The sequence below is a fragment of the Propithecus coquereli genome, unplaced genomic scaffold, assembly GCF_000956105.1.
Source record: "Propithecus coquereli isolate 6110/MARCELLA unplaced genomic scaffold, Pcoq_1.0 Scaffold386, whole genome shotgun sequence".
NCBI classification, from domain to species: domain Eukaryota; kingdom Metazoa; phylum Chordata; class Mammalia; order Primates; family Indriidae; genus Propithecus; species Propithecus coquereli.
In genome coordinates this window covers 497,231-506,157 of record NW_012149574.1, presented here as the reverse complement: position 1 = coordinate 506,157, position 8,927 = coordinate 497,231, and the positions used below count along the sequence as shown (strand labels likewise).

General features: G+C 42.5%; 1 pseudogene; it reads left to right on the top strand.

Moving 5' to 3' along the window:
- The first annotated feature begins 2,689 nt into the window (after positions 1 to 2,689).
- Positions 2,690 to 4,722, top strand: LOC105816728 (annotated as a pseudogene).
- The last annotated feature ends 4,205 nt before the right edge of the window (positions 4,723 to 8,927 follow it).

The window sequence follows — 8,927 nt, the reverse complement described above, 5'->3', positions numbered from 1 at the left end:
AAATTAATCAGCCAACTAAAAATATATATAAAAAATTAGCCGGGCATGGTGGCCCATGCCTGTAGTCCCAGCTATTCGGGAGGCTGAAGCAGAAGGATCGCTTGAACCCAGGAGTTTGAGGTTGCTGTGAGGTAGGCTGACACCAAGGCACTCACTCTAGCCTGGGCAAAAGAGTGAGACCCTGTCTCAAAAAAAAAAAAAAGAACTAACTTTTTGTTTTATTGATCCTTTGTATTGTTTTTCATTTGTTTGTTTGTTTTCTGTTTCCTTTAGTTCTGCTCTGACCTTTGTTATTTTTTTTTTCTTCTGCTGATTTTGGGTTTGGTTTGCTTTGTCTTTTCTATTTCCCTGAGATATGTCATTAGATTGTTGATTCATGATCTTTCTGTCTTTTTGCTATATAGGCATTTAAGGCCATGAATATTCCCTGTAGGACTGCTTTTGCTGAATACCATAGATTTTGATAGCTTGTGTCCCCTTTGTCATTCAGTTTGAGGAATTTTAGATTTCCATCTTAATTTCATTATTGATGTGAGGGAGGGAGAAACAAACTGCTTCATCTACCCTTTTCGCTGGACTTCAAGCCTCTCAGGGGTTGTCCTCTGCCGATATCTTGCTTCTTCTTGTTCTGCTCTACAATGTCTTCCCATGGAATCTCTTGTAGGTTCGGGCACTTTTCCCTCAGAATTACACCCAATCTATATTTGTTTGTTTGTTTGTTTTTTCATCTAAAACTTTTCCTTCTTTCTGAGATCATCTGGAAGTTGGTGTCTCTGGGCAGCCATCTTGTCTCTCTCTATTCTTCCTTTTTTCTGGAAGGATATTTTTGCTGGATGTAGAATCCTGGGCTGATGTTTTTCTTTTAAGACTTTAAAATGATTTTCTCTTCATCTTTGGTTTTCATTGGTTTGGCTATGATGCTCCTAGGCATTGCTTTCTTTGTATTTATTCTGCGTATGCTTGAATTGCCTCTGGTTGAATCTGTAAATTTATGTTTTCCACTAAAATTGGGAAAATTTTGGTCATTATTTTTTCAAGTATTTTTTATGCCCTATTTTCATACTTCTCTTTTCAGGACTCCAATTACATGTATGTTAGACCATTTGATATTTTCCCATGGGTGCCTGAAGCTGGGTTCATTTTTTTTCAATTCTTTCTTTCTTATTTCTTCGGATTTGATAATTTCTATTAACCTATCTTCAAGTCAAAAGATTGTTTTATTTGTCATTAATTCCATTAAGTCCATGCTGTGAATTTTTTATTTTTATTTTTTTTTATAGTTTACCATTTTATTAATACCTTGCATAATTGTGGTATATTTATTAAAATTAAATAACCAATATGAATACATTAGTATTAACTAAAGTCCATAGTTTACATCAGGGTTGACACTTCGTTGTATACAATTTTATGAGTGTTGATAAATGCATAATATCATACATTTGCCACTACAGTATGATGCAGAATAGTTTCACTGTCCTAAAAATCCTTTAAGTTCAACCTATTCACCCTGCTTCCTCTACCCGAAAACCCTGGCAATCACTGACATTTTTAGTCTCTATAGTCTTTTCTTTTCCACAATGTCAAACAGTATGTAGGCTTTTCAGATTGGCTTTTTCAACTTAATAATATGTATTTAATATTCCTCCATGTTTTGGGTGACTTGATAGCTCATTTCCTTTTACTGCTGAATAATACCCTATCATATGGACATACCACAGTTTGTTTAATCATTCAACTATGAGAGGACATCTTGTTACTTCCAATTTTAGGCAATTAGGAATAAAATGGCTACAAACATTTGTGTACAGGTTTTTGTGTGGACGTAAGTTTTTACCTCATTTGAGTAAATTCCTAGATATGTGATTGCTGGATGGTGTGGTATGACAATGTTTGTAGGAAACTGCCAAACTGTCTTCCAAAGTGGTTGTACCATTTTGCTTTCCCACCAGCTATGAACGAGACTTTCTCCTGCTCCACATCCTCACCAGCATTTGATATCGTCAGATTTTTGGATATTATATGACTGAGTGTTTGGTTATGTTTAAAGTTTGCTGTGGCTACAGCATTACATGTTTTGATTTCCTGTAGTGTCCTTGTTTTTGTCTCCTCTGTTGTCTTCAGGTTTCCCTAGAAACTCTTTCTTAAAGTCTTGTTCGTGTAGTTCGTTCAATAGTGTAAGCCACTATAATTATCCAGAACCCCTGTTGAAATACTGACAGGGTATTAGGAGTTTGGGCAGACAAGAAGGCTAGAGGGGTCTGTACTTGGGTACTTCCCCTCTCCCAGGTCAGGTAAGTCTCAAAGTGTTTTTCTTTTTTTTTTTAATGGGCAGGTCATTGTTGTAGAGAACACTCTAGATTGATTTCAAAATGGTTATTTTTGCTCCTCCCCTTGCTCAAAGCACATGGGGATTTTTTTTTTCCCCATTCTTCACTGTGACAACTTGGTGAGAATTCTGGAAGTAAAGCTCACAAAAATGTGATGCCTCTCGCCTCTGTCAGTCTGAACCCCCAGGAGTTTTTAACTCTCAAGCTAATCCACATTCAGCCTCCAGTATTTTATCAATTACTATTTAATTGTTCCTACCAATTAGTGGCTCCAGTGGCTTCTGGTTACTCTTTGCTCTCATTCTACGTATTGTTAGGTTTGCTTAGGGTGGAAACCCAAAAAGTATGTATAGGACGTAATGTGGTTAATGGAAAACTTAGGTAATGATCATAAAGCCTGAGAAACAAAAGCCACAGGACTCTGGAGAGTCCGGAGGTTGTAAAATCTAAGTCTGACCACAGACAGCTGCAATGACAGCAGCATTCGTATCCCCCCTGATAAGGACAAAGCTACCGGCCTCCCCTGTCTCAGCAGATCTTGCTCACTCCCCCAGAAAAACCCTCTACAAAACCCAATGTTTTCCCCTCCCTCACGGTGGACGCTCTTCTCAGCCTCCACATCTGCACCCAGATGCTCAAAATAAATGGCATTTTGCTATGCCTGAGGCTTCATGTGTCTCCCTCTCAGCTCTGGACCTAACATTTGGTGCTCAAACCCGGAAGGGCACATCGGGTGGACACGACCTCCGGGACTCAAGCAGGCAAGGCTTGCAACTCGGGAAACAGCAGGTAGCGGCAGCTCATCCTTGGCTAACTCCTGAATCCTGCCTTCCTCTGATCCCTGGGTCACTGGTAAGGTTTCCACGGATCTTTGACTACACTGAGAGGGCCCAGTCTCCTTGGTTGATTATGTCCCCTTGAGCCATCAACATCTCTTGTCTCTGACAAGGTGGCTGGGAGAAGTCCAAAGCCGTGCAGGGGTCTCTCTCTCTAACTTGTCTCTGATTCTGGAGTGTAGGCAGGGCTTTCTAGATTGGCTGCGGTCAGGTAATTGTCCACCTGGACCCTTCTGAATCAATCCGAGAGGCAGACACTGGACTGAGACTTAGATCTTCCTTGCTGACTTCCAGACTCCACACCCTGAGATATCCTGTTCCTTGTGAGTGACGAGCTCAGAAGCTTGTTCTTGTTTCCCGATCCCTCTTGTTCTCATTCAAGAGGTTGTTTCCTGACCTCTCTCGCTGGTTACTCAACTCATCTTGACTCGAAAGTCCTACCAGTAAGCCGGAGGACCCTCGGCCCCTGGGGCCTTCGCTGGACACAGGGACTCCTGGTTCGACTCATGGCTTGCTCGTCACTCCCATGCCGTTCCCTCGTTCTAGGGACGCCTAGAATTGAGTAGAATCGGCCCCAGGTGACCCCTACTGTTTCTAGGAATATGGGAAACTCTCAGTCTCAGACTTGTGACCAACCTTTATTTGCTGAGCTTGATCCCTGGCTGACACCTTGCACTCTTGGGAGGCTCTGTGCAGAGGACCCAGTAAAGCTATGCCTGGACGCTTGACCCATGAAAACTCTGGGCTCCTTGTCAACTGGGGATCCTGGCAACTTCTTTGGTGCCTTTGAGTAAATTCAAGAAGAGGCCCACTTCCGGTTCCGGGCAGACCGGCCGCCATTTACCCGCCGCTAGGCCAGGAGCCCGCACTCCGCGGGCCACCGCCCTCGCCCTGCTTGGGTTCACCCCAAGCCCCCGCTGCCTGCAACGCCGCCGTTGCCCGCTCCGCGGCCCGCGCTCCCGAGGCGCTTCCTGTTCTTCCCGCTCCCCGCGCCTGCGCCGCCCGTCACAGCCGCGCTCTCTCAGGTGCGCCAGAACTACCACCGCGACTGCGAGGCCGCCATCAACAGCCAGATCAACGAGGAGCTCCGCGTCTCCTGCGTGTACCTCTCCATGGCCTTCTACTTCGACCGCGACGACGTGGCCCTGAAGCACTTCTCCCGCTACTTCCTGCGCCAGTCGCACGAGGAGAGGGAGCACGCCGAGAAGCTGATGGGCCTGCAGAACCCGCGCGGCGGCCGCATCTGCCTTCGCGACATCAGGAAGCCCGACCGCGACGACTGGGAGGGCGGGCTGCGGGCCATGGAGTGCGCCCTCCGCCTGGAGAAGAGCGTCAGCCAGAGCCTCCTGGAGCTGCACCAGCTGGCCACCGACAAGGGCGACGTGCAGCTCCGTGACTTCCTGGATAGCCACTAACTGCACGAGCAGGTCAAGGCCATCAAGGAGCTGGGCGGCTACCTCACCAACCTGCGCAAGCTGGCGGCCGCGGACGCCGGCCTGGCCGAGTACCTCTTTGACAAGCTCACCGTGGTCTGCGGCAGCGACCAGGAGAACTGATCTGGGACTGTCCTCACAGCTACGGGTAACTTCCCAGGTCAGGCCACCAGCCAGGCGTGCACATTGCCCTTTCAGAATGTTCACTTAAGTTTTGACCTTTCAGTTTTACCATTGCTTCCAATAAAGTTATGTGGTTCTTAAAGCAAAAAAAACAACAACAACAAAAAAAAAACCACCCCTTTGGGTGCCTCCTCTGAAGTCTCAAAACAGTAAGTCTCACTATAATTTCTGTCACTGCAATGGCAAATGGTCTGAAATTCCCTATGTCCAAGCCTCTTTTTACCCTGCACTCTCACTCTGTATGAGCTACTATCTGGCTCAAATCTTCCTGTTGCACGTCCTAACCCTTCCAATCTCAGCCTTCCCCCCTACACGTCTCCCCAACCAGACCTCCCTCAGTCTAACCCCAAACCTGCCCCCTCTCCTCTTCCCAGCCCCACTGCTCCTGTTCTCATTCTGCTCAAGTGGCGAGACCTACAAACTCTACCAGAAGTGGTTTATTCCCATTCAGGGAGGTGACTGGGGTGGAAGACATCACATGGATGTATGTCCCTGTTATTTAACTCAATCTTATGATCTGACCTGGCATGACCTCTACATTATTCTTTCCTCTACTCTATCGCCTGAAGAGAAGGAGAGGGTTTGGCTTAATGCCCATGCTGTGAATTTTTTAAATGTTTACTTTTTCAGTTCTTGATTTTACAAGTGGCCTTTCTTTCTATCTCTCTTTATTTTTTCTTTTCTTTTCTTTTTTTTTTTGTGTGTCAGAGACAGGATCTTACTGTGTTACCCAGGCTGGAGTACAGTGGCCTTACCATAGCTCACTGCAGCCTCAAACTCCTGGGCTCAAGTGACCTTCTCACCTCAGACTCCCAAAGCACTGATATTATAGGCATGAACTACTGTGCCTGGCCTATATCTGGCTTTTAAAATGTGGCTTCTACTTCTTTGATGAGATTTTCTATTGTTTTATTCATTGCAATCATATTTTCTTTACTTCATTGAGTATAGTTATAATTGCTGCTAATCCAACATTTGGGTCATCTTGGAGTTGGCTTCCACTGATTTTTTTTTTCTCTTCAGAATAACTCACATTTTTCTCATTTTTTGTATGTTGAATAATTTTGCGTTTTATTCTGGACATTGTGAATAGTAGATGTGGATTCCGTCATATTCTTCCAAAGATTTATTTCACTGGTGTTATTTTATTAGGCAATCGACCTGATTGCATTCAAAATGTAAACTTTGTTTTTTAGGTAGCAACTCAAATCTCAGTTCATTTCTTTTATCTTTAGTTGGAGTTTGCCCACAGATGTGTGGTTCAGGAGTCACCAAAGAGATTTACGCAGAATTTATACACAGAATTTGAAGCTCCCCCTTTCTGACTCCTTTTCTGCAATTCACTTCTCAATTTCCAGTGGCTGTGGTTTCCTCAACACTGTCCTTTCATTTTTCAGACCAGATGGTTGTGATTTTCTGGTAGAGTTTTAGCTTTCAGTAGCTGCTGACTGCAGCTTGCTTTTGGGCTAAACACCATAAAAAATGAGAAATTCATCATGTATTCACTCCTTTTTACACGTTTTAACACTCCTCCAGAATCTACCTGTTTTTGATCACTCTCCAGTTCCTTCAGATAGTTTACTTTTTTTTTTTTGAGACAGAGTCTCACTCTGTTGCCCGGGCTAGAGTGCCGTGGCGTCAGCCTAGCTCACAGCAACCTCAAACTCCTGGCTCAAGCGATCCTCCTGCCTCAGCCTCCCGAGTAGCTGGGACTACAGGCATGCGCCACCATGCCCGGCTAATTTTTTTCTATATATTTTTAGTTGTCCAATTAATTTCTTTCTATTTTTAGTAGAGATGGGGTCTTGCTCTTGCTCAGGCTGGTTTCGAACTCCTGAGCTCAAACAATCCACCTGCCTCGGCCTCCCAGAGAGCTAGGATTATAGGCGTGAGCCACCGTGCCTGGCCCAGATAGTTTACTTTTTATATTTTGTGAAAAGTTTATAGCTGTTATCTGTAGGAGTACCAGTCTGATTGGACCTTACTTTGTCATACCACAATTGGAATCAAATTCCTTTCTTCTGAATTGCAGATACTTCATTAAAGTCCAGCAATTTCTGTCTTCTTCCTTAGGCAGTCAGCTTATGCTTGACAATTATTAGCTACTGTAAAAATAAGTTGGAATGGATTCTTTAAGAGATTGAGGTGATCCATTTCTCAATCCTTCATTCCAAAATGAAGGGAAAAGTATAAATTGAAAAGTTTACTTATATCGAAAATCTGCATTACTAGTGTAGAGATGCTAAAGTCTCAAGGGAGTGAAAAGGCAGATGGAGCCAGGAGCAAACTCTGTAGGGAATTTTGTCTTTGTGCCAAAGGGTCTCTCTTCTACATTTGATATGGGATAACCTTGGCAGTGTCCCTGGTTTACCTCGTGGGGTGATCTATGCCAGATGTTATGTTGGAACTAAGCCTCACCTATACTCAGTTCGGTATATGAAATAACTTTATAACAATTAAAACTTGTCAAGCTCTTATAAATAGTGAGTTCCCTATCATTATAATCATCTAAGTGAGAGCTTGATGATCATCCATGCTTTGTTAGCATTACCTCTACTTTTATTGTGAAGGGTGGTGGGAGAATAAATTACTACTAATATTTTCTCTCTGGCACACAGTAGGCACTCAATAGCTACAGGTTACATAAACAAATATTTGTTGAATTCATTGTATGAATTGATTAAAAGAGAGCTTTCCCTGAGGTGTGAGAAAGTACATTTTGCATTCTGAGGAGCAGGAATTCAAGAGTTAGGATAACTATCATCATATGTCTTTAATTTAGATTATTTCGTTGAGAGGAAACATGGGTAGGATATCAGGATACTTTATAAGAAAAGCAATGATTTGATTACAATTAGTTAACATGAAACAATCAGCACATGAAACTGGCTACTATAATACTTGTTTTAAAATAATTTCAAATTATCCCTGTAAGAGAAATTTCAACCAGGGTGGGATGGCTCATGGCTGGCCCTCAGAACCTAGAAGGGTTTATATGTTCAACTTTGCATCTTTCTCTTGCTATTTCTTTATGTTCTTAAAGGAAAGGGTATCTGTTGGTTTGTCACACAATTTGAACATTCAAACTAGTATTCCTTTGCCTTCTAGTCTAGCTACCAAATGATTGTCCTAAACAGTACAAAAATGAATCTTATTTTCTACTGAGGAGGAATAGAACAGTCTTGATTTTTGTAAGTCCTTAGTAATGACTATGCTTCCTTGGTCATACTTGGGAAGCAGTGCGTTCTATTTAAAGATGTCAGTGCAGACGTACTGACTTTTCAAAATCATTTGTAATATAAAGTGAACTGTACACTAGAAACTACCTGAAAGATTTTAATTGCTCTAGAAATTTTATCTAGTTTTGACTCCAGTCATGGCTATTATCCAATTCACACCTCCCGACCCTGCCCTCACTTGTCAGGAGAATGAAGCAAGATTACATAATAGCACAATGGCACTCACATAGGAAGTGTCCATTGAGCATTTGAGTGGAGCAATGAGAAATGATCTATTTTATTCATCAGATACCTGGAAACTAAAATTAAATAATTTTTATCTCATTTAAAGTTCTCCAGACAGATATTTGTAAACTTTGGTAGAAAAGTGATTGATAGTACTCTAAAATAATACTAGCTGCCATTTATTGCTCATTTTGATATATGTCAGGCTACTTCCTAAATCCTTTATATGCATTATTTCACTGATACCTTACAGTATCTTATGAGCTAGGTATTGTTATCCTCATTTTACAGAGAGGAAATCGAAGCATAGCAAGGTTGGGTAATCGGCTCATGATCACTTTCTCAGGAAGCTACGGAGCTGGGATCCAAACCCCAGGGCACTTGGCTCCAAGGCCTGAGCCCTTAACCACTGCTCTAAACTGCCACAGGAAAGTAGCCATTACAGAAGAACAGCTGAGGAATTTAAAAACACTTTATATGATAATTTCAAATCTTGAAGGGAACTAAGGTGAAAATAGGATGATTAAAAAATGCAACTTTTGCTTTTGTATAAATTTTACATGAAACCTTGAGCATATGTCCTCCAAACTATCACAGGGAATATAGTTTTTCCTCCTTGTTCCTTCTTCTTAGATTGTTAGAGCTAATAATTTGTGGAAAAAATGGTGCCCCAGAAATGTT